At 40.4% G+C, this 27,073-nt stretch overlaps 1 pseudogene; it reads right to left on the reverse strand.

Moving 5' to 3' along the window:
• Window positions 1-27,073, reverse strand: part of LOC145401986 (maltase-glucoamylase-like) — a 426,725-nt pseudogene that overhangs the window by 343,899 nt on the left and 55,753 nt on the right.

Below are 27,073 nucleotides of genomic sequence, written 5' to 3' on the forward strand. Positions count from 1 at the left end.
TGGTTGAAGAAGTGGAATGAATGAGTAGAATGAAGGGAAATAAACAAACACCTGAATGAATAAACGAGTGTCTGGATACAACTCTGAAATGGATAATTAAACTTTTTTTTTCTTCTGATGTTATTTAAAACCTATTTTTTTTTTTTTTTTTTTGTCAAGATACTGTTACTCTCTAATCTTTTATCGAAGAAAAATGAAACGTAAAAGATTTTACATTTTTTTACATTCCTATGTAATCTGTGTTATTACTGTACAAGATTTGGGAGTCAAGATTTTTTTTTTTTCTTTTTTACGATTCTCATTTCTCAAACACTGATTGTTTTTAGATCTTAACCTTCACCTTTATTGTTTTCTAGCCCCTTCTTTTAAACTCCGTTCTATGTCTTATATTTTGCTGTTCCTTCTTTCACTGTTTAACTTTATTTGCCCTTCTTGTTTCCACTTTCTTATGTATTCATCCTATAACTAACTCTCTTTGGTAATGGGATTTTGCCATATTCTTTACGTCTCAATTATCCTCTTTCTCCTGTCTGTCTCATTCATCTCCCCTCCCCCGTCTCTCTCTCCCTCGCGCACACACACACACACACACACACACACACACACACACACACACACACACACACACACACACACACACACACACACACACACACACACACACACACATTTATCCTTTCCCAGTTCCTCCAAAAGTTAATATAAATCACCCCGCTCTGCCTTTACCTGAATAGAAGCATCATCGTGCCAATCGCCATGGGTCCATCTTTTGGAGTCGAGTGTGATGTGCGAAGGGCGTGATGTGACTTTGAACACCTTCATATCAGACATCACCAGCCCAGCCACACCCTTCCATCCCTCTCCCTCTCGCACACTCCAAATCACCTTCTCCTGGCCAGAAAAAGACACAGCTGGTTACATTATTGTCAACTTAAGGGTCTTGCTGGCACCTCTTCCTTATGACAGAGCTGACATACTATTGTCAGCTGAAGATGTTTCCTGGTACGTATTTCATCACACTGTGTTTCTGCATGTGGCACACGTATGCTACTTATGTAGTCTTTGTCGATAATAGAACACTGACGTGTAATGTGGCAAATATATCTTTGAAGCGGTAGCGTTTCAAAGCCACTTTAAGCACACCTTTATGTGGTCCACAGACAATTTTCACAGGCATGGTCCATTGAATGAAAAGTCATACACTCGTATTCTGAACTTCCTTGCTATTTATACACAGGTATTGTACATTGGTACAAGTTTACTACTGTTTCAGCCGCTTCCTGTGCACTTTCCGGAGAGGAAATGTGATTTCAATTTACTAAGAGCATATTCCAGACCAAAACTATTTTGTTTTATACGAATGAATGAAATAAAGGTGGGAACCGAGTAACATTTCTCCCACTCAGAGAATATCCTTTCCAAAGAAGGCTGAAAAGTAAATATGTTAATTAAACCTTTTCTTCTTTTTTTCATTTCTAGATGCCTAGACTGAATGCGTTTAATACCTAGCTGTCATTAGAACAGCGAATGGCAGACTAAGGAAAACAATGACAGAGTTGCCAGTTGTGTACAGGAAAGATCGAGAATACTGATTTACCCTTGGAATAGAAAAATGGTGCAAGTAACTAGATGAGTGTGGTGTGTCCGCTATACTGTAAGGGGAGAGGGGTGCAGGCAGAGGGTTCAGACTAGCAATTACTAGTGTAATAGCGATAGTAGAGAGAGACGCAACACCTCTGAGAAATAACAAACTGAAGGGAATCAGTGATAGGCGGGGAATGGCCTTTGACTACCTGTTTCAAATAGGTTCTGAGTGGATCGTGAACATGACAGTACTCTTTTCGACTGATGTTACTGCAGAAAAGAACGTTTGCCTGTGCTTGTCTTTTATTAAGTGGATTGTTGGTTCATTACCACCAAAGGAGTAAACAATGACTCACACCGGTGAGTAATTCTTCTACTGTGGTGGCCCGCTTTTCATTTATGTCTACCGAACGACGATGATATTTAACTTGCGAAGACCTCTCGTAGCGAGTGGTTTAGAAAGTGTTCATTAACTTCTTCAGTACCATGGTACATATTCCATTGCATGTTCTCTACAGACAACTTCCTTTAGCCTAGGGAAGCTCTCTCACGGTGAAGGGTTACTATCTCCTTACATGCTTCAGACACTTGATACTTTGCTGTGATAAGTTTGCACAAATATCACCTTGCCAGAAACTGGTATTAACATTAATAAAATCAATAAGCCATAAAAGTGGCGAATGATAATCCAGATGTTTCTGGATTTACCGACAAAAATTGTAATACTGGATAAATGAAGTGGTTTGGGCCAACCGAGTATTAATAATAATCCTGTTTCAGTACGTCTTTGGGATTATTACTTTTCACATGACCTTTGGATACTACATTTATTTTCAGTTGAACAAAATTGTTTGACATTAAGTTGATAAAGCTCTTTGAATGAAGTATGTACAAGAGAAAGGATTAACTTGTAATAATTTGTAACCCTAGACTGCTACCAGTTCCTTACAAACACATCGTCCGGAGTTCACTTTAATAAAATATATACAGTTGGTGTGTTTGTAGCGGATTTTTTTTTTGTTCATTCGTCTTAGGATTTCTCTGACAAAATCACCAGGTTTTGGATAGAATACAAAAGCTTTTTGACTCAGTACTTACATTGTCATAGGTGATGTCTGCTATAAAGTATTCTTTCGTGCTGACCGGATCTGTAAAAATGTGTGATACACATTGAGAGAGTTACACAGAGACACAAACTTAATGATCCCAATGAGATCAGTTTTAATATTAATAAGTACAGAAACACCATGAAATGTATAAAGATGCAGCGATAGCAGTGCGCCAAACACCACTGAAATAAGGTCGAGGCAGTAAAATAACGTGTAATCTCAATCTCATCCCTATCTATCTATCTATCTATCTATCTATATATATATATATATATATATATATATATATGGAGGAGTCTCTGTGGTACAGTGGTAGAGTGTGCGTTTTCGTACACTGGAGAGCGAGGGTTCGCACCCCGCCAGGGTAAAAACCTTTAGGACGGTGCTCCTGGCCACGTACTGATTGGCGGACATCAGGGGTGCTGTGGTCGAACCAGTGTCGCATACTATGAAGTATGCTTGCACCCAGTCGGCTTGTGCGGGCCGATTACACTTGGTTCACAGACTACACACACATCCAAAGCCACTCCATCACTACAATTACATTTACAAGCACTTCACACCCTACATACAGTCTCTACCAGACAGCCTAAGCCACTTGGTAGAGATACATTAGCTGCGTCGTCCCCGCTTCGGTTGGGAGAGGCCGGTCCTGCAGTGGATACTCAAGCGGATGATGATGATGATATTATATATGAAGCCTCTGTGGTACAGCGGTAGAGTGTGCGTCTCGTACACGGGTGAGCTAGGGTTCGCACCTCACCAGGGTAATAAACTTTGGGAGTGTTCACCCGGCCATGTACTGCACTGGTGAACACAAGGGGTGCTGTGGTTGAACCAGTGTCGCTTACTATAAAGTATGCTTGCACCCAGTCGGCTTGCGCGGGCCGATTACACTTGGTTCACAGACTACACACACAGCCAAAGCCATCCAACACTACAATTACTCTAACAAGCACTTCTCACCCTACATACAATCTCTACCAGACAGCCTAAGCCACTTGGTAGAGATATATTGGCTGTATCGTCCCGACTTTGGTCGGGATAGGCTGGTCCTGCAGTGGATACTCAAACTGCTGCTGCTGCTGATGATGATATATATATATATATATATATATATATATATATATATATATATATATATATATATATATATATATATATATATATTTCATGTATTTGTGTGCTACGTGGTTGGTTAATAGGTAGACCATTATCATGAAACTTTTGTGTGGGTGCTTATGCCGCATCATAATGGCATGTGCTAGAGTTAAAAAAAAAAAAAAAAAAAAAGAATGTAGAAGTGAAATTAAATGCCCCTTTACTGCCTTGACCTTGTTCCAATAGTTTTTAATGCACTGTCATCCCTACATCCGAAACGTTGCTGAACGCTTCTGAACCACACAAATGGTGGTCCACTCTGAAGTTAGCTGTCTTCGGGGTGTCTTCATCCCTGCCTCCTTTGCTTGACTCTGGAGGCCTGCTAGTGGGTGATCAAAACAGTAAGGCTGATTTGCCGTTGTCTTTTGACTCCAAACTCAGTCGCTCTACATTGCCAGGAAGCTAATCCATTGCTCTTTAAGACTGCTCCGATCTAAGGAAGTTGAGAGGCCGCTGAATGAGCTTCCAGACTGAGTGCAGTATTCAAGATTCTCGTAAGTTCTGGATCGTTTCCTTCTTGTTGGTGAGTTGCTAACATCCCTGCTATTCCAGAGGTTCATCTTCACTGTATGTTGCTAATTATTGGCCTATCTCTGTTACGCCCATTCAGTCAAAATTTTTTGAGCATCTCGTTTCTTCTCATCTATCAGAGTTTCTGAAATATTCTGGTCTGCTTCAATCTAATCAGGTTGCATATCAGACGACTGAACACTACGGATGCATTGCTTATGTTTTCTCACGTCCTACAACTTGCCCTTGACTGTGGTTCAAAGCCAAAGGTGGCTGTTGTGTATACATACGCAACGACTTATCTTGCTCTCGTGTTCCTGAACTTGATTCTTCTGAATTCTCCACACTCTGGCTTCGGCTTTCCTGTCATTCTCTGACTAAATATATCTGTGCTGTTTACTTATCCCCTAATTCTACTGACTATCAAAAATTCTTCGACTATCTTACTTCTACGATGGAACACATTCTGTCCATTTCTCCTTTCTCTGAAATCTCCATTCTTGGAGATTTCAATGTTCACCACCACCTTTGGCTCTCCTCTCCTTTCACGGATCCACCTGGTGAACAAGCCTACATCATTTTTATCCTTAATGACCTAGAGCAGCTTGTACAGCACCCTACCCGTATCCCTGACCGCCTTGGAGAGAGCTCCAACATACTTGACCTCTTCCTCACAACTAATCCTTCTGCTTACTCTGTTAATCTTTTCTCTCCGTTGGGCTCCTCTGATCACAACCTTATTACCTTAACCTGTCCTATCACTGCGGTACGGCCTGTGGACCCTCCAGGGAAACGTCGTCTGTGGCATTTTGGAGCTGCGGACTGGGAGGCCCTCAGGCAGTGTTTCTTTGATTTTCCCTGGAATGATTATTGCTTCCATGGCCGTGAGCCATCTGAGTGTGCCTTGCGCATTACGGAGGTTATTCTCTCGGGCATGGAAGCATACATTCCTTTCTCATATCCTTTGACTAACGCAAGAAAGCCTTGGTTTAATCACGCTTGTTCTAATGCTGTCCGCAACAAGGAGAAGGCCTACAAAAGGTACCGAAGCCAACCCACCCCTGAATCACATAATCTTTATGTTTCTGCCCGAAATCGTGCTAAGTCTGTTCTTCGCTCTGCTAAAAATAATTTCATCCATACTAAATGCTCTCAACTCTCCAACTCGAATTCTTCCCGCTCCTTCTGGCACTTTGCCAAAAATCTTTCTAACAACTTTACCTCATCATCCTTCCCTCCTCTTTTCTACTATGATGGTTCTGTAGCTATTTCTTCTACTGATAAAGCAGATCTCTTCCCACAGACTTTCTCCTCCAATTCCACCTTAGACGATTCTGGTGCTGTTCCTCCATCAATTCCCCCCTCTGACTTCCTCATGGCTGACATTAAAACTTCTTCAGTTGATGTATTTTCTGCCATCACTGGCCTCAGTACTAACAAGGCATATGGGCCTGATGGGGTCCCTCCTGTTGTTCTCAAGAACTGTGCTTCTGTGCTTACACCCTGCCTAGGCAAACTATTTCGCCTTTGTCTGTCAACTTGTACCTTTCCTTCTTGCTGGAAGTTTGCTCTCATTCAGCCAGTCCCAAAGAAGGGTGACCACTCCCAACCCTCCAACTATCGTCCAATTGCTTTAACGTCCTGTATTTCAAAAGTTTTCGAGTCAATTCTTAATAGAAAAATTTTAAGGCATCTTTCCTATCACAACCTTCTTTCCGATCGTCAATATGGGTTCCGTCAGGGACGCTCCACTGGCGATCTTCTCACCTACCTTTCAGACTCCTGGTCATCCTCCTTTCGGGACTTTGGCGAAAGCTTTGCCATTGCACTTGACATCTCAAAGGCTTTCGATCGAGTCTGGCATAAATCTTTAATTTCCAAACTGCCCTCCTATAGTTTCTATCCTTCTATCTGTGCCTTCATCGCTAGCTTCCTTTCTGGTCGTTCTATAGCCGCTGTTGTAGACGGCCATCGTTCTTCTCCTAGATCTATCAACAGTGGTGTTCCTCAGGGCTCTGTCCTATCACCAACTCTCTTCCTTTTATTCATCAATGATCTTCTAAGCTGTACATCTAACCCTATCCACTCATACGCTGATGACTCCACCCTTCACCTTTCCATTCGGTTCCCGCAACGCCCATCTCAACAGTTACTTCAAGAAACAAGGGATGAGGCTATGGCACACCTAATGTCTGACTTGGCTCATATCTCTGACTGGGGTATAAATAATATGGTTGTCTTTAATGCATCTAAGACTCAGTTCTTACACCTATCAACCTGACAAAATCTTCCACAGGTATACCCACTAATGTTTAATAATATTCAGCTTAATCCTGCATCATCCTTGAACATGCTTGGGGTTTCATTTACTCGGGACTTATCTTGGAAAGATCATATTACATCTCTTGTAAAATCTGCTTCCAAGAGATTGGGTGTGCTAAGCCGACTCCGCTCTTTCTTTACCCCTGCACAATTGTTGACTCTATACAGGGGTTTTATCCGCCCCTGTGTGGAGGAGTACAGCTCTCATGTGTGGGGAGGCTCCCCACATACAGCTCTTCTCAATAGGGTGGAGTCAAAGGCTTTTCGTCTCATTAACTCTCCTCCTCTTACTGACTCCCTTCAACCTCTGTCTCTTCGCCGCACTGTTGCATCTTTATCTCTTTTCTATCGCTACTTTAATGGTCACTGCTCCTCTGAACTGTCTGCTTGCATTCCTCCACCTCTACGACGGGCGCGTAGCACCCGTCTGGCAGCAAACTCTCATCCCTTTTCTGTCCAACTTTCTAATGCAAGAGTTAACCGTTACTCCCAGTCTTTCATTTATGCAACAGGTCAACTCTGGAACTGTCTCCCTCTGTCTGTCTTTCCTGCTGCCTATGATCTCCAGTCTTTCAAACGTAGTGTGTCCAGGCATCTCAAAATGATCGGATCTTGAATTTGGCTCTCTATTGTATTTTGTTTTTCTCTTGGAGGGAACTGTTTACTGCAGGCTCATGGCCTTTGGTTCCTTCTTCCTTGCATAAAAAAAAAAAAAAAACTGAATTTCTCTGTTTTTGATCGTGTGAACCACGAAGGTTTGCTGTAGAAACTGCAAACTGGCACTGGTGATCCATTTCTATCCATATTGCTGCAGTTTTTGAGAAGTCATAAACATTAGGTTTCTGTGGATGGGTGTTACAGCATCTGGCATGATGTTTATTCAGGCATACCTGAAGGTCGCATTCTTGGACCATTACTCTTTATCATCTACTCCAGCTATCTGCATCAGCTTACTAAAAACCAGATGTACTGTTACGCTGAAGATGCCACATGGTTGCTAGTATCCCATCTGCTCAGTCATATCCATCTGTCTTCCACCCCGTCAGTGGAGACTTTACTCTCATTTCGCAGTGGTACAAAAAGTGAGACATGAATATCAACCCATCAAAGCCAAAGCTACTAATTGTTTCTGGTTCTTGAATTCTATTCCTGCCCCACGATCCTCTGCTTATGGATGAATCAGTTCCAGCAGAGTGCCTAGAACTTTGAGAGGCAAATCCATTATTTGGTATCTTCTGCGTCTCGTACATCCGAAATACTGAGGAATGTATGCAAGGTCTTCGCTGATGTTTCGATTTCTACAAACTGCTTTCGTTGTTTCATGCTCCCACTCCTTGAGTGTTGTGCATCGGTGTGGGCGTCATCTGAAGAGTCAGATCGACAAGGTCTTTCGCACTATGAAGTTCCTGTGTGGTGGTGAAATGTTGTGTAATCTTGAACATCGTCGTGCTGTAAATACTTTGTATTTGTTATATAAATTCCAGTTCAATGCTGCTCACCCTATGCATTTCCGGCTACCTCTATACTTTGAGCCTTCGAGGACCACATGTCAGTCATCACTGGCATATTCGTTATCTTACCAATTGTTTATGTGTCGCACCGAACAGATTCAGTGGTGCTTCCTTCTTAACACAGAATGGATTTGGAACTCTCTGGATGGGGAGGTTTGTGCTGCAGACAGTGTTCAGCTGTTCAAGACAATAGTCAATTTGTTTTTGAGCAGTCATAACATTAATCGATTTTGTGGCTCGTAGTTTGTTATGATAAACAAGGGAAAGACAGACAACAAATTATAAACATCTAGATGAATCGTAACACAGAGCTTTACATTGACTGTTAACGCTGTAAGTTTTTTATCAAGTTTTAAATGTTTATCATATCACGTATACGACCAAGCTTTATTACATATACGATCATCATACACAGTTGCAACTCACAGATAAACAGTTTCATTTTCTCTGTCTGAATCACAACTCCCCCCCCCCCCCTTTTAACATCTCTTCGTTTCGTGCCTTTTGATGCTCCGGCTCCAGGTGTATAGGGGCTGCTCCGAGCAGCTTATAATGCACACACTTCCTACTCCATTTGTTGCATTCAGTTTATCGATAATTTTATAAAACGATTTTATATTCGTTTCACTGATATTTTAAATTTGTGTAAGAAAGCTCCAAAGTTATTCATCTTACAAGTGTTGTAGTAGTGAAGGGATTAATGAAGGTTCTGGCTAACTCGCTCCCATTCAGGAAGTCTGTCTTGATATGAAAGTGAAAATATTTTGAAGACAATAACAAGAGGTAACAAAGAACAAGGCACTCACGCCTTACGATGACCGAACCTTTACTCTAGCTCTGTGACCTTGATAATTGACTGATTGTTCTAAAACCTGAAATACTTCATCCTTGCGTGACAATGGAAGCCCCCACAAACTGGAAAAAGATGCCACCTCTCGCCAGATAACTTAATGTAAAGTGCAAAAGTGGGGTCAACTTGAATTACCCTGTTATACAATTTTTTTTGTTACTTTACTGAAAATAGGATATTTATTGATTTATCTACATATAATACTGGAGAAAAAATGGCTTCTTTATCAAAATATAATAAAAACGGAAGGTTCCATCCATCTCAGTTTAGGGACAGTCTACATGCGAGTATTATGTTGTCCGAGTATTGATCACTGTCATGTTTTTAGGTGGTGAATGTACATTTGTAAGGAAAAATGATAAATGGGTATAACGAAATTGTATCTTATACAGCAAATGAAGGAAATATGGTACTTAAACAATCGAAGATAGTATGAACTCACTGAGCTCATATGGAGGCGCTTTCTCATGGGTAGGGTGGCGCAGTTTGTGTGCTCGCCGCCAGGGGCTCGGGGCGGCACTGATGATGTGTATACACCACACCTGCCGTAGATAGAGAGAGTTTGGCCACTCACTGCCCAGGCGCCATCTTGCCTCCTTCCTCGCGCTCCCTCTCCCCTTGCTACCCCGCGCTGTCGCCTGCCCGCTTAAGCTTTTCATCAAGCCAAAATGTATGAATTGAAAACACTCATGATTGATTATGATTTTTAATAAGATTGTCCATTACACTATATTGGTATTTAGAAATAAAATTAGAAGTATGGATACAAGAATAACAGTATTAACCTATAGTTCCAAACTGCAGCTCTCATCATCATGCTTTTGCTTCCTAACGCACTTCTCCCTTTTGCTGCTTGAACCTGTGTCTTACGAATGTTTTCTTGTTTTTTTTACATAAATGTGCAACCGTAAAGTGAAGAAGTGTTTAAGTAATTTCCTCTTAATATTATGACAAGAAGAAAATACAACACTTTTTGTCTGAACTGTCATGGACACTAAGCGGCCTACCAAATTGCTCTTGTTTACGAAACTCTTTTCACTTTCTCTAAAGATAGTCTCTGCATTCTCAAATACACTCAAGCAGTTATCAGTGCAATAAACTAGGCTGATTTCTTTATACTCTTTAAGTTGGGTGAGTTTTTTCACAGTATCTGTCCGTAGTGTCTGCTTATCCTCGACTGCCTGCAGGCAGGATGAGCAATGAGTGTTACTCTTTTTCACTTTTCAGATGCAGTAACCTGTTATCTAATGTAGGCTGCTCATCTCAGTTTGGTCAATTACAGTGTCTCTTGAAATCTCTTCTTAACCCAGTTCCTCTGTTTCACTGTCAGCATCACTGTCTGCTTCTGTTGGATTCCATATTATAATTGCAAATCATAATAGATAGATAGATAGATAAATAGATAGATAGAGAGACAGATAGAAGCAGGGAGTCAGATGATGAGAAGGTATTGTGTCTGCGAGAATCGAGCAATGCTAAACATGCTTATACATTCTTAACGCAAGGAATGCTTGATAGGCACACGACAGAGCCTAGTGACCATACACACACATACACACATACTCACACACAGGCTGTTAGAACTTTCCATCCACGAGGAACACACGTGACACACCCCTGCTACACCAGAATTTAGGAAAGAGAGCTCAGACGGAGGTTAGCCACAGAACAGGCAGGAGCAGAAGGAGACAGGCCTTAGAAGAAACAGGTCACTGGGAGAAGGGCTTGGCAACTGAGAGAGAGGGACAGAGAGAGAGAGACACAGAGATATAGCTAGCGGGACTGGACTCTATACTTACACTCTGTGTGAGAGACTTGTTAATATTTCCAAGACAAATAAAAATAGTCCCATACTATTCTTTACATCTCCTGTCACTACATGACAAATGGGAAGCTACTCCAAGATATAAAAACCGCTCGTCCATAAGTCTCATAATATATATAACTTCTCTACAAGTAAATACTAAGTCTTTTATGACATTTAGTCTTTTTATGACATTTGGTAGCAGCGAACGTATACGAACCTCGTCTACGAATCAACATTGAATTCCTACAAAATATCAAGATTGAAAACAAAAAAATACCTCTCACAACCAACAACTTACAACCAGCTCCTGACAGTATTCTCTCCACCCAGCCCCCTCCGCCTCCCCGATCATCATGCTGATGCAGAGGTGAAAGAGGTCACTGGACGCCTTGCAAGTAGTTTAACAAAATATTGATACGATCTTGCAACTTCTACGACGAACCAGTGAATCCACGGACATCGTCTCCGAATTAAAAGCAAATTTCTACAAAAGCAGGCGAGACTCTACAAGATTAGCTTCAGTTCTACAGTGAATCCCTACAAAATACAGCCTACAATGCAAATAGTCTACAAGTCTACAAAACAACTCTATAATCTTCACGTAACTTCAAGCAGCAGCAAGAAGAATATAAAACAAAGCAAGTAAAGAAGAGAAAAGGACCGAGAAAACATCGACATAGAAAAACGGAAGAAACAAACGAAGAGTGAGACACGACTCATAACTCATCCTACTCACTCATCTTCACTCAAGTTACTCATCGCTACTCATTCACTCACCACAGCTACCAGTGTGGGAAGTCGACGTTATCATGCGTGCTTGCTGAACAGACGCCACGTCAGTCAACACACCACCTGCACCACCAGTCACACCATTCCCACCACGGTAAAAATTAGTGAGTTACATAGTTACTTCATTTATACAATACACAGTGATAGACAATAAGCTTCTGCACAAACATATAAAACGTGCTGTATAGTTACAGCTTAAATACATATACTTACTTCAGTTATCTGCATAATTCAAACACTAAATAATCACCAACAATAAATATTCTACACTATGTATATTCATTCATTTATTATAACATTTATTTACTACCAACGAGTGTTACCATTTATACCTACATAAAATACGTGTTTCATACATACAGCTATACATTATTGTATCTACAAAGTAATAAAGAAAATATACCATCACAATTACTCAGTGAGCGATTAAAAGAACTGTATTAAACATTCATTAATTAAAGCTACCTAGTGGAAACAGATAAATTAAGTTACAAGGTAAACTAGAGAAAAGAAAAAAAAATGGCCAACACAAATGACGTTAGCAAGAGTGAACATCTTCAACACAATCGTGAAGACAATGATTTCCACACAGTGCTGACACACATATTACCCACGATAGGTACAAGTGAACAACAAATCAGTGTATATAGTTAATACTGTATATATGTATATATATTTTTTATATAAAATAACAAAATATGGGACTATATAATATCATTTTATAATCTCTGTGCAATATAAACTAAACTTTAAAAAAAGTATCCCAAGGAAATTAGCCAGTAATTATGCACCCATGAACAACATGGAAAAAGCGTACACAAGCGAAGAAAAACAAACTATAGAAAATCAATACATACAAAAAAAAAAGAAAAAAAAAAAAGAGAAGTAAGAAAGAAAAAAGAGGAATAGAGTAAGATCACATAACAAACAAATGAAAACAAGTGTAAGTGTTACTACATATGCCAAAATACCACATAAACTACAAAAAAAAAAAAAAAAGCAAATTGTTGTCTCCACAAGCGAGTGGCATGACACATCATCACTATCATCGACCGCAGCATATGTTAGGACTGCAATTATTACAATTATGTAACTCCATATTATAATTATGTAACGACAAACGATTGCATTATGTAACACTTTGCCAATTATGTAACAGTTGCATTAACAAGATGTAACTTTTATGTAACTTTAACTAAAATTATGTACTTACAAACGATATGTAACAATTATGTAACGACAAACGATTGCATTATGTTACACTTGCTACAATTATGTAACTACAAACAATATGTACCAATTTATGTAACAGTTGCATTAACAAGATGTAACTTTTATGTAACTTTAACTACAATTATGTAACTACAAACAATACTACAAACAATATGTACCATTTCTGTAACAGTTGCATTAACAAGATGTAACTTATTATGTAACTTTAACTACAATTATAAGGGCAAGACACTTATGTAATAGTTGCATTAACAAAATGTAACTACAATTATAAGGCCAACACATGTATGCATTTCACTATAATAACCCAAGTACATACTGTATTACAGTTAAATAATTTACTTTAATGCATTTATTCAAATATGTATACAACTTGTTTAAAATGTAATATTACTGAATAATCACTATTTACTATACTATATGTATACAATATTCATACAATTATGTTACTTTTACAATATTATATATTTCACTTAATTAGCTTATAAGTTCATTATAATGTATATATAATGTATATTAATATGTTATAACTATTAACTGTCGATGGTACGCCATTTTCGCGCGGCCGAGCAGTATGTTGGATTCCATATTATAATTGCAAATCATAATAGATAGATAGATAAATAGATAGATAGAGAGACAGATAGAAGCAGGGAGTCAGATGATGAGAAGGTATTGTGTCTGCGAGAATCGAGCAATGCTAAACATGCTTACACACTCTTAACGCAAGGAATGCTTGATAGGCACACGACAGCGCCTAGTGACCATACACACACATACACACATACTCACACACAGGCTGCTAGAACTTTCCATCCACGAGGAACACACGTGACACACCCCTGCTACACCAGAATTTAGGAGAGAGAGCTCAGACGGAGGTTAGCCACAGAACAGGCAGGAGCAGAAGGAGACAGGCCTTAGAAGAGACAGGTCACTGGGAGAAGGGCTTGGCAACTGAGAGAGAGGGACAGAGAGAGAGAGAGACAGAGATATAGCTAGCGGGACTGGACTCTATACTTACGCTCTGTGTGAGAGACTTGTTAATATTTCCAAGACAAATAAGAATAGTCCCATACTATTCTTTACCTCTCCTGTCACTACATGACAAATGGGAAGCTACTCCAAGATATAAAAACCGCTCGTCCATAAGTCTCATAATATATATAACTTCTCTACAAGTAAATACTAAGTCTTTTATGACATTAAGTCTTTATGACACTTCGACATTTGGCTTATCAAGAAAGTCAGCAAGATATTCCCTGTCGTCTACCATGTAGCTGCTTGTACTGTATTTGCATTTGAACTTTTGAGGAACTGAGCGACTGAGATAACTTTTAGAGCTTGTCGAAACTTTAAAGCAGTTGGTACTGGATTTTTCAGTTTGGTAGAGCTAAACAAGTTTTCCAAGCAGTCCTGGGTGAACCTTGATGTGAGCATGTATTTATGACCTTTGGCTACATAGTTACTTTGCAGATCAAGAACTGTAGTTGTGGATAAAATCACACCAGTTTGAACTGGCTTCCACTGTGCCTTAACTCCAACAGTTATTTCACTGAACACCCACATTACCTTCTGAAGATGATATAGCTTGCTGATAACAATATTCATTGATCTTACTTAGTGCCATACTTGGATGTCTCATCTCATATCTCATCAGCCGTTTGAGTGTCCACTGCAGGACCTGCCCATACCGACCGAAGTGGGGACGATACAGCCAATGTATCTCTACCAAGTGGCTTTGGCTGTCTAGTAGAGATTGTATGTAGGGTGAGAAGTGCTTGTAAGTGTAATTGTAGTGTTGGAGTGGCTTTGGATGTGTGTAGTCTGTGTGTCATGTAGTAACAGGAGAGGTAAAGAATAGTATGGGACTATTTTTATTTGTCTTGGAAATATTAACAAGTCTCTCACACGGACGAGTATAAGTACCGGGTAGCTACCTCCCTGTCTCGCTATCTGTCTCTCTCTCTCAAATTGCCAAGCCCTTCTCCCGTCACCTGTCTCCTCTGAGGCCTGTCTACTTCTCTCTTGCCTCTTCTGTGGCTAATCTCCGTCTGAGCTCTCTTTCCTAAATTCTGGTGTAGCAGGGGTGTGTCACGTGTGTTCCTCGTGGATGGACTAGGTCTTTGTTCACGAGATGACTGCTGACAGCTAATTGCATAATCTCCTTACTGGCCGCTGTCGTCGGCTTTCCTCAGTGTAAGCATGTTTAGCATTGCTCGATTCTCGCAGACACAACACCTCTCATCATCTGACTCCCTGCTTCTATCTATCTATTTATCTATCTATTATGATTTGTAGTCCTACATCTGCTCGGCCGCGCAAAAATGGCGTACCATCGACATTTAATAGTCATAACATATTAATACATATTATATACACATTATAATGAACTTATAAGCTAATTAAGTGAAATACATAATATTGTAAAAGTAAATTGTATGAATATTGTATACATATAATATAGTAAATAGTGATTATTCAGAAATATTATGCATATAATTGTGCAATGGTAATACTGCTAGGTTATACATTACATATTTGAGTTATCACTTTAGTAATGTCTAATATTTCACCTAACTTGTATGATGATACTGGTAATACAGAATTGTGCTATAATTGTATGACATAATATTGTACTAACATTGTGGTACTACATAATTGTAACATTTTATGAATTGTTACAAAATATTGTGGTAATGCATAATTGTGTTACCTTATAATTGTAGTTACATTTGTTAATGCAACTCTTACATAAGTGTCTTGGCCTTATAATTGTAGTTAAAGTTACATAAAAGTTACATCTTGTTAATGCAACTGTTTTGTCGTTACATAATTGTTACATATCGTTTGTAGGTACATAATTGTAGTTAAAGTTACATAAAAGTTACATCTTGTTAATGCAACTGTTACATAATTGGCAAAGTGTAACATAATGCAATCGTTTGTCGTTACATAATTGTTACATATCGTTTGTAGGTACATAATTGTAGTTAGTGTAACATAATGCAATCGTTTGTCGTTACATAATTGTTACATATCGTTTGTAGTTACATAATTGTAGTTAGTGTAACATAATGCAATCGTTTGTCGTTACATAATTGTTACATATCGTTTGTAGTTACATAATTGTAATACGGAGTAACATAATTGTAATAACTGCAGTCCTAACATATGCTGCGGTCGATGATAGTGATGATGTGTCATGCCACTTGTTTGTGGAGACAAGAATTTGCTTTTTTGTTTGTAGTTTATGTGGTATTTTGGCATATGTAGTAACACTTACACTTATTTTCATTTGTTTGTTATGTGATCTTACTCTGTTTCTCTTTTTTCTTTCTTACTTTTCTTTCTTTCTTTCTTTTCTTTTCTTTTTTTTTTGTATGTATTGATTTTCTATAGTTTGTTTCTCTTTGCTTGTATACGCTTTTTCCATATTGTTCATGGTTGCATAATTACTGGCTAATTTCCTTGGGATACTATTTTAAAGTTTAGTTTATATTGCACAGATACTATAAAATGATATTATATAGTCCCATATTTTGTTATTTTATATAAAAAATATATACACTATATACAGTATTAACTATATACACTGATTTGTTGTTCACCTGTACCTATCGTGGGTAATATGTGTGTCAGCACTGTGTGGAAATCATTGTCTTCACGATTGTGTTGAAGATGTTCACTCTTGCTAACGGCATTTGTATTGGCCATTTTTTTTTTTCCGTAAGATAATTTATCTGTTTCCACTAGGTAGCTTTAATTAATAAATGTTTAATACAGTTCTTTTAATTGCTCACTGAGTAACTGTGATGGTATATTTTCTTTATTACTTTGTAGATATTATAATGTATAGCTGTATGTATGAAACACGTATTTTACGTAGGTATAAATGGTAACACTCGTTGGTAGTAAATAAATGTTATAATAGATGAATGAATATATACAGTGTAGAATATTTATTGTTGGTGCAAGTATTTAATGATTGAATTATGAAGATAACTGAAGTAGGTATGTGTATTTAAGCTGTAACTATACAATACGTTTTATATGTTTGTGCAGAAGCTTATTGTCATCACTGTGTATTGTATGAATGAAGTAACTATGTAACTCACTAATATTTACCGTGGTGGGAAATGGTGTGAGTGGTGTTGCACGTGGTGATAGCGTTGTCCTTCGCGGGTTGATTGGCGTGCTGTCGTCTCAGCACATGGTGACGTCGGCTTCCCACACTGGTAGCTGTGGTGAGTGAATGAGTAGCGATGAGTAACTTGAGTGAAGACGGATGAGTAAGACGAGTTGTGAATATGGACTTGGTGTTTTGCTGCGTGTCTTGACCTCTTCATACCTGCGTAAGCGGTGGGGGTTGGGTGGATGTAGCAGAGAGAGGAGGGTGAGGTCTGGTGGTTATGAGTTGTGAGTCGTCTCTCACTCTTCGTTTGTTTGTTTGTTTGTTTGTTTTCTTTCTTTCTTGATGTATTCTTGGTCCTTTTTTTCTTGTGATTTACTCGTTGTAGGATGAAGACTGCCGCTTCTTGTAGGTGCGTGTAGAAGATTATACAGACGACGTAGAGTTGTTAATTGTAGTTGATTGTAGATGGTTGTAGTTCGCTGATTCGTCGTAGAAATTGCAATATTGTATCAATATTTTGTTAAACTACTTGCAAGGCGTCGTGTGATCTCTTGACCTCTGCATCAGCATAATGATCTGGGAGACGGAGGGGGCTGGATGGAGAGAAGCGTCAGGAGCTGGTTGTGTTGTTGATTGAGAGAGAGATATTCTTGTTTTCAATCTTGATATTTTGTAGGAATTTAATGTTGATTCGTAGACGAGGTTCGTATACGTTCGCTGCTACCAAATGTCATGTAGTGACATTTGGGTCATCCCTCTTCTTGACCTCCTGCCTGTCTCCTCTGAGACCTGTCTCCTTCTCCTCCTCCCTGTTCCGTGGCTAATCTCCGTCTGAGCTCTCTTTCCTAAATTCTGGTGTAGCAGGGGTGTGTCACGTGTGTTCCTCGTGGATGGAAAGTTCACGCAGCCTGTGTGTAAGCATGTGTGTATATGGCCACTAGACGCTGTCTCAAGCATTCCTCGCGTCAGAGTGTGTAAGCATGTTTAGCATTGCTCGATTCTCGCAGACACAACACCTCTCATCATCTGACTCCCTGCTTCTATCTATCTATTTATCTATCTATTATGATTTGTAGTCCTACATGTGAACCAAGTGTAATCGGCCCGCACAAGCCGACTGGGTGCAAGCATACTTTATAGTATGCGACACTGGTTCAACCACAGCATCCCTAATGTCCGCCAAGCAGTACGTGGCCAGAAGAACGCTCCCAAAGTTTATTACCCTGGCGGGGCGCGAACCCTCGTTCTTCAGTGTACAAAAACGCACACTTTACCACTGTACCACAGAGGCTACTTGACATGATATCAAACCACTTGTTTATCAGACCAATGAACCAAGCTGTTGTAAGTCCTTGCTGTATTCCTTACACTCAACCAGATAACACAGTCCTGAATATACTGAATGACTAAAGAAATTTAAAGCACCAGACACTTTCATTTTCTCAAAATGAGATGGATTAACATGAGCCACAGTTAGTATTGGGGCAAGCTTCAGATCTTTGTCTTCCTGACATGCTCAACTGACACTTCATTCGATGACAGTTCAAATTTTTCTACAATTGCGTCACTCAAATGATATTGCCTTTCACAAGAGATGCCTATAAGTTCTTCACAATATGTGGCACATCATGCATAAAGTAAAGGAAATCATCTTTGCTACATGGATGAGGATTCTTGTTTACTACTTTACAGTGCCATGAACAAATAATACCAAAGCTATTCATAAGAGCCCGGTTTGCACTCCCCATGTCTGATGTAACGGCACTAACATGTAATCCAATGCCCTTCGCTCGTGTTATTATTTCCGAAACTACAGGTTTTAGAGTTTCCCCCTTGACACTGTTTCCTGTAAAGTAGTAAGCCACTATTTGTTTCCATCTGGTAGTTATTCCTCCTAACATGAAGACGAGTGCATGAGCTGCTATACCACTGTGATTAGGAAGTGTCACGTCACCCCTCAAACAGCTTGATGATCGGTCGTACTGGAGACCCGCTTGAATACACATTTCATCTAACATCATGCAACACTCCCTTTCTTCTGGATTCATAGCAGCAACCTTTATCTGTAAAAAGGAAAGCACCTCTTCCAAAGTGCCAGGTTTCATACTTATAAACTCGAGTTTTTTCCTCAGTGACCGAAGAGATGGCAAGGGCTGCTTTTGTTGCAAAAATAGATTATACCTTGTTGACCCACAAGCAAACCTCAGATGAAGACCCTTCTTAATTGTCTCATTTGACCATTTCATCCCTCGAAAATTACCTCCCTGCCTGCCACGACTGAGACAAGTAAGCTGATCCTTGTTAAAAACCTTTGTCAAGTTACCTTCTAGAGCTGCTTTCTGCTTTAAGGCTTTATGTTTTTCCTTTCGCTCATGTGCAACCTTTTCTCTGAGAAGTTTTATCGTCCTCATTAATGCTGCTTCCCGTAACTCTTCCACAGGGTTTACAACAGCAACTGTTTCCTCTGTTGTGTGTAGCTTCTCTTTCCTGCTGTGCAATGGAGTAGTATATTCTGCATCATCATCATCATCATCATCGCCAGAATTTCCACCAACAGCTTCGGGAGTGATATTCTAGCAATCATTTACAGCTGAAATGTCATAAGGCAAATTGTTGGAGTTATGTACACAGATAGTCCTTTTTATACCTGCTGCTAGAGCTAACACTAACAGTTACCTTAATATTTTTTAAATCTTAATACTTTCTGTGACTGCATACTCTTATTTCTCCTGTGAGTACTAACAGTATTTTGTGTGTGCATACTGTCTGGTATAGACCTACCTTCATTAGAAAATGTTTGTAGTTCATGTTGAGCATCATTAACTTTATATATTGCATACGAGTGTTCAACAAGTACTCGTTTTGCAGGGGGATCTATAGGTTCTGTGCACGTATATGCCTTTTCCGGGGAGGTTTGCGTGATGTAGCACTTGATTTTGTGGACACAAACTTTGTAGGAACAGCGGTGGACTTCAGTCGTTTCAGGCCATCAACTCTTCCACATTCATACTGATCCTCCTCGAAATGATCCTGAGGATAAATTATTTTTCTGTAACTATGCACATTATGAAATTTTTCTCCAGAGTCACGAGATAATAGAGTAGTGGCTGTAGAATGAAAATTGCTCATAAGTACAAAGGAGCTTTCCAGTTCTTACGTCTTACTTTAATTTCCCACTGTCGTCGTCTCGCTGGGTTTCTGGGAAATCTGTGCATTATTCTACCCATCCCAGGCTGTACAGCACAGCCCACAACTACACAGAGAACCATATCGAAATAATGAACTATGGTAGCTGGTCACTGCACTGTGCATTGTTTGCAGACACTAGGCCGTAGGTGGGCCGAGAGCCGTCTGTCGCGGGAAGCGCAGGTGGGAGGGAGGCAGTATGGCCAAGGCCTTCAAATAGCCTTGGTATGGCGCCTTGACGTCACGTGACCTGAACTGGCCAATCACGCATGACCTCCTGTGACTAAGCATGGCCAAACTCTATCTACGGCTCTGCACCGCACCTGACGCTCATGCCTTTTGAAATCAGCCGATAAATCCGGAAAATATAGTGCCGCGGTCGACTGCACAGCTAAAATATATATGGAAAAATAGATTGTAGCAGAACTGAGACGTTTTCTCAAACCAAGAGGAATACCATGCATTTAAAAATTCGGGTCGCTATCTCGGCCTCGTAAGATTTCGGCCGTGCAATTCTTACTATTATTAAATGTATGATGAATACAATCATGTCAGAATTTGCCAAATGAAAGATTACGATCTTTGGAAACTGTATGATAAATTTTTCCAACAACTGAGATTCATAACACTAAATAAAAATGTGCTGAATGCAATAACACACAATAAGCTTTAATGGCTTTTAGTAAACAGTGTGAAGAACTTCTCAGCGAAAATCTCGTTTAGAATATCAGAAAAATATCTAAGATGAAAATAATACTGGTATAATGCTTTATGCATAAGTAATAAACCCGACAGGCTGACGAATGAGGATATAAAGGAGCGTTGTGGTGTTGATATGGATGTGATAGGAAGCGTTATGAGGAACACACTGAGGTGGTTTGGCCATGTGGAGAGGATGGAGGGTGAAAGACTGACGAAGAGAGTGTATGTGAGTGAGGTGGAGGGGGGAAGAGGGAGGGGGAGGCCGAGGATGAGATGGAGGGATGGGGTGGAGAGGTATATGAGAGAGGGGGGTGTGAGTTGGGAGCAGGGGAGTGAAATGGCGGGGGACAGGGCGACTTGGAGGCGATTTGTTTGTGGCCACCCCAAACGGGATTGAGGCGTCTGGCAATAGATAGAAAGATAGAATAAACCCGATAGTTTTTTTTTTTTAAAGGAAGTTACACCAACTCTGAGCGGGTAGTGACACCACGCTGTTTAGTGATCCGGCGAACACTGGCAACTTTCAGGAGTTTGTGGGGGCTCCAATTAGCTCTTCCAGTAGGTTCGGTCCAAACTGGATATAAAGTTCTTAAACTGTTTTTGCCCTGTGACCTTTACCTTTGACCTACCTTTCTAAAAAGTGAATAGTTGATTTTTAGCTGATCCTAAATCGCTCCACCAAGTTTAATCCGAAATGAATAACAAACGTTTTTGGCTAAAAAGCCGAAAATTTGACACTGTTCTGTGGCTTTAAACTTTAACCTATTGTTATCAAAATTGAAAACCTTCACCCTTCGCCGACCCTTTACCATTTCACTAAGTTTCGCATAAGTCAGACCACAATGATAAAAGCTGACCTATTCTCGGCCTATTACTAATGACTTTCCGGGTAATATCTGCCGTACTTCCGATCATGCGGAAAATGAAACCTCACCGTAGGAAAAAAAAAAAAAAATGATCGGCTTTGCCATTCAAGGGCCGGAGGGTTCTAAAAGGACAAGTGAAGAAGAATAAGCAGAAATCAAGATTATTTTATTCAATTATATTTTAACATGTTAGCGTAATGTTTTAGCTACTTTAGGATATGTTTTATATTTTGGCGTGAGAATTAAGGCTAAATGCTTAAAAATATTCATGTCTCTGGGCTTAAGGGCGCGTTGGAGCCATCCCTGCACACTCTGATAAGTAGGCATTTTTTAATTTACAGACATAAAAGAAAGGCAGAGCGGTAAGAAGGCAATTACTCACCACTACTTTCCCCCTCATCCCAGTACAGCATCCCAGTAGCCTTGCCCTTCCAGTCCGGCGCTATGATTAGTCCCAGCGGCTCTGTTCTGTAGATAGACACAGATCGACTGGAATTGGGGACAGAGTGTATGCAAGGAGGGTGGGGAGCAGGAGTGAAAAAAGGGGGAATAAGATGGAGAGAGAGAGAGAGAGAGAGAGAGACTTTTCCTTCATTCCTTGAAACATGTAACGTTTTCTACTGATGTTCTCTAAAGCTGAATGAAATAGTCAGGTATTGGCATTAAGAAATTTATGAAGAATGTGCCCGGGCTGAAGCGGTTAAATGGTGAGCTATGTTTGTAGTGTATTTATTGTATTATTTTAGTGTATTTACATAGCTGTCAACACTTATCAAGAATAGTTTCTCTCTCTCTCTCTCTCTCTCTCTCTCTCTCTCTCTCTCTCTCTCTCTCTCTCTCTCTCTCTCTCTCTCACACCCAGTCCTACCTTTCTACTATTTTCACTCTTATCACTCAGCTTCATTCTTCTTGTCATATATCCCTGCCTCTCACCATTCTTATTTCAGATGTCCATTTCATCTCACTCCATTCTTTTCCACTCACCCCCCTAATTTCACTCGTATCAGTCACACACCAAACATTGTTCTGCAATTCCTTTCATCCACGCTTTCTCTCCTCTCGTTAAATAATCCACGCTTTTTCTTCTCTCGTTAAATCATCTTTACATATCCCTCTCACGTTTCTCATCCCCTCCCACCTCACTCCTCTCACCTCTCTTACACCATCTCGCCATACTCGCCGCACTCATGAACCCGACGTGGTTTCTTATCCTCTTCTCCTGAATCCCCGCTACTTTCTTCACTTCCTACCCCACTCAGCCAACTTGCCCCTCTCATCCCATTCGCCCACTCATTTCTCTCACTAAATCTCACTCACCTGGCCAGCATGGTGTTACTTCTGATCCTCTGCGTGGCCATAACCCCTCTGCCTCTCACGTACAGCGGCAGGTAAGAGAGAGGGGCTGCCACCTCGACCTTCTCACCAACCTTCTCTACACTCCGGCCCTGGACAGAAACACAGAAATACACTGGTAAGAGCTAGTGTTGCGTGATTACTGTTACATAATGAATTCCCAACTCCCTTCAGCTCTATTCATGGCAGAGTGTAGTCAAAGTGGACGGTTGAGTTGACAAGTAGGCTAACCAAGGATACTCATTTCTACCACTTCGCTAAGACTCAATGAATTTCATGCATATACTGTACAACTTAGTGTCCAAGTTGCGGAAGTGATCTGGTGCCATTAAATGAAAACATCGTGAACTGTGAGCCAAAAAAAATAAATAAAAAATAATGACATTTTTTCTCACTCAAGTACATTCTTTCTGCCCTTTGTTACATGGTGTAAATAATTATACTCACAGTGTAATAGTCGTACCACGGAGCCTCAGGGAAGTACGCCTCTCGAGACTCGGTCCCCTGAAACAGAGGCCGTAATTATAAGGTTTCTCGAGTTTAAGTTGTATATAAAATTGCTTGCTCACACTTCCATCCTCATCCATACTATTTCCAAACACTTGACACCCAGACCTCAATCAAAGTGAAGAACTGCGACCTAAAAGAAATATTTTTGACTGACAAAAATCCATCATCCATGATCTTCATGCCACATCTGGGGCGTAATGCCCTGAAGCTTGGCTACCAAAGTGAGAGTGAACAGTTGCTCGTCCCAGAATGGCATTATGTGGGCAATATGCCCCAGCCAACACTCGGATGAGAAACTTTCTAGTTCACTTCCAGTTTGAACACCTTAATATACCTGAACACAAGGAGTTCATTTGTTGGTTATATGGTTGCTACCCGACGCAGTAAATGTTTCCTAAGTTACAGAAAACTACTCGTATATCACTCATCGCTCACAGCAGTCACCGGAAGGCAGCACTTTTGTTGCTAATAGTTTGTAACGATCTCTTACAATACTTCTTATACAAGGGAACGGTTTTAATCTTCCTCCTGCATATTACCAGGCTGTGATAATTCAAATATGGCGTGGAGTCATGCCTTGGGCAAGAGTGAAACAGATATAAACAACTGCGATCAAAGTGAGGCAAGATTAGGAATATGGGTACAGGGCAAGACTGGGAGATATAGGACAATTGTAAAACACTGTAGGTTGCTTGTTGTTAAAGTTGTTTAATTTCGATCTGTCTGGCCGAATAGAACCGTCGACCACAGGTAAGCAACTGCTTTTGTGGGCCATCATACAGGTACAGTACAGTACATACACTGTGTAGGGGACTACCTCCCCCATGCAGTAAACAGCACATCGCCAGGGTCGGACCAGGGTCAGAGGGGCAGGAAAATATGGGAGGGGCAGGAAAATATGAGGGGGTTTGACTCCTGGGTGGACGTTGCGATTGTTTCTCTCTACTCAAGTTACACAGCGCCACCACGTGTAGGATCCTTGTCAGTCATGTAGGTAGAGCCATGAATGTTCTATGCACAGAACAAAGTTGAAAGCACAGGACAAGCATAAGAATAGTACGAACATTTTTTTATAATTAAGAAAAACCTACAGGCCTACAGAAAGATCACACCTACCACGGTAAATATGCACATACGTGAACCTTAGGAAGCCTTCACTAGGTATTCTCAACGGGTCATTAGCATGCACTTTCAGCCTGGAGTCGCAAAGGAGTACTGTACAAAGGAAAGCAAATAGCAACAGACCTTATGGTCCTTTCGAGGCTGTTTGTTACAGAGTAGACTATGACCACGAGATCTAACTCTAAATGCTGAAGAATAAGGATAGTAAAGCAAGAAGGCTTCCCCCACCTCCAAACCCTCCAGTTAAAACTGGTAAGAAAAAGTGAGAAAAACCATCATGCAGCATAGAAAAACATGGAATTTTCATAGGAAAGACTGAAATGGAAAAGTTACTTTCTATAATACTTTATCTATAAGCTACGTGTATGAATAACCTGAAAGAGAAAGTTGTAAAGTAAAATCTATCTATCTATCTATTGCCAGACGCCTCAATCCAGTTTGGGGTGGCCACAAACAAAACGCCTCCACGTCGCCCTGTCCCCCACCATTTCACTGCCCTGCTCCCAACTCACACCCCCCTCTCTCATATACGTCTCCACCCCATCCCTCCATCTCATCCTCGGCCTCCCCCTCCCTCTTCCCCCCTCCACCTCACTCAACACTCTCTTCGTCAGTCTTTCACCCTCCATCCTATCCACATGGCCAAACCACCTCTGTGTGTTCCTCATAACGCATCCTATCACATCCACATCCACACCACAACGCTTTTTTATATCCTCATTCGTCAGCCTGTCTCTCCATGTGACTGCACAGGCTCCTCTTAAATAACTCATTTCCACTGCTCTCACTCTTGACTTGTGTCTTTCCAACAATGTCCAAGCTTCACTTCCATACGTTAGAGTTGGTATCACAATACTGTCATGTAGTAACTTTTTCACTTCCATGCTCACTTCCCTGTTTCTTATCACTGCTTTCAAAGAACCAGCAACCTTTCTTCCCTGCTGTACGCTTTCAAGCATTTCACCTTCCAAACCTCCATCCTTACTCATCACACTACCCAAGTACTTAAACGTACTCACATTTTCCAATTCCTCACCATCCAACCTCGCTGTACGTTCACTGACTTCACCTCTCTCAAAGACCATCACTTTACTCTTCCCTACATTCACCTTTAGATTCCGTTTCTTACACACTCTCCCAAACTCATCCACCAAGCCTTGCATCTCCCCTTCGTCTTCACTTAACAACACTGTATCATCTGCAAACAACAGTACAGGGAGTTTCCAAACATTATCCTCTCTCACCAGGGCCACTCCAACATACACTACCCTACCTTGTGCCTCTTTTATTACCCCATCCATGTACAGATTGAATAACCATGGAGACATGACACATCTCTGTTTCAACCCAACCTTCAAAGAGAAAAATTCACTTAGTTCACCATCCACACGCACTGCAGCCTTAGCACCATCATACATACTCTTCACAGTATTCAACAACTTCCCATCTACTCCATATATTCTTAATACTTTCCACAATCCTTGTCTATCCACCCTGTCATATGCTTTCTCCAAATCCATGAAAGCCGCATACAACTTCTTTCCCTTCTCTAGAAACTTTTCCACTAAAGACCTAAAAATGAATATCTGATCTACACAACCTCTTCCCTTCCTAAAGCCTCCCTGTTCTTCTCCAACTAATTCCTCTGTTATTTCCCTAACTCTGTCAATAAGTATCCTACCATACACTTTTCCTATTATACTAAGAAGACAAATGCCCCTATGATTACCACACACTTCTTTTTCCCCTTTTCCTATGTACAAGGGAATAACTTCCAATCCTCCGGGACTCTACCTTCCTCCCAGGCCAATCTACACATCTTCCACATCCATTCTACTACAATCTCTCCCCCATGCTTCAGCATTTCACCACACACTCCATCAATTCCTGGGGATTTCCCCAATTTAACTTTCTTCATTGCTTCCACAACTTCTATCCTACTGATTTCTTCCTGTCTTCTCACCTCCCTCCTTCTCCCAGCCATTCCCCAGCCACTTATACTCGCATTACTTCCATCCTCTGTGTTCAACAAATCCTTAAAGTGTTCTCTCCATCTGCTCACTTTTTTCTCCCTTCTCCATTAGTAATCTATCATTTTTATCTTTCACTCCCCTGCTAACCTCACTTCCACCCTGTCTTACTCTCTTCACCTCTTTCCAGAACATTTTCTTACAGTCCCTCCACTTTACACTCAAATTCCTTCCAAATTCCTCATCCACTCTCTTCTTACTCTCTCTTACTAATCTTTTCACCTCTCTCTTTCTTTCTACATATAACTCTCTCTTCCACCTCTCAACTTCTTCCACGCCCCTATTTCTCATCC

Source organism: Coenobita brevimanus, chromosome 57, assembly GCF_032717465.1.
Source record: "Coenobita brevimanus isolate Jiangsu-jjx chromosome 57, ASM3271746v2, whole genome shotgun sequence".
NCBI classification, from domain to species: Eukaryota; Metazoa; Arthropoda; class Malacostraca; order Decapoda; family Coenobitidae; genus Coenobita; species Coenobita brevimanus.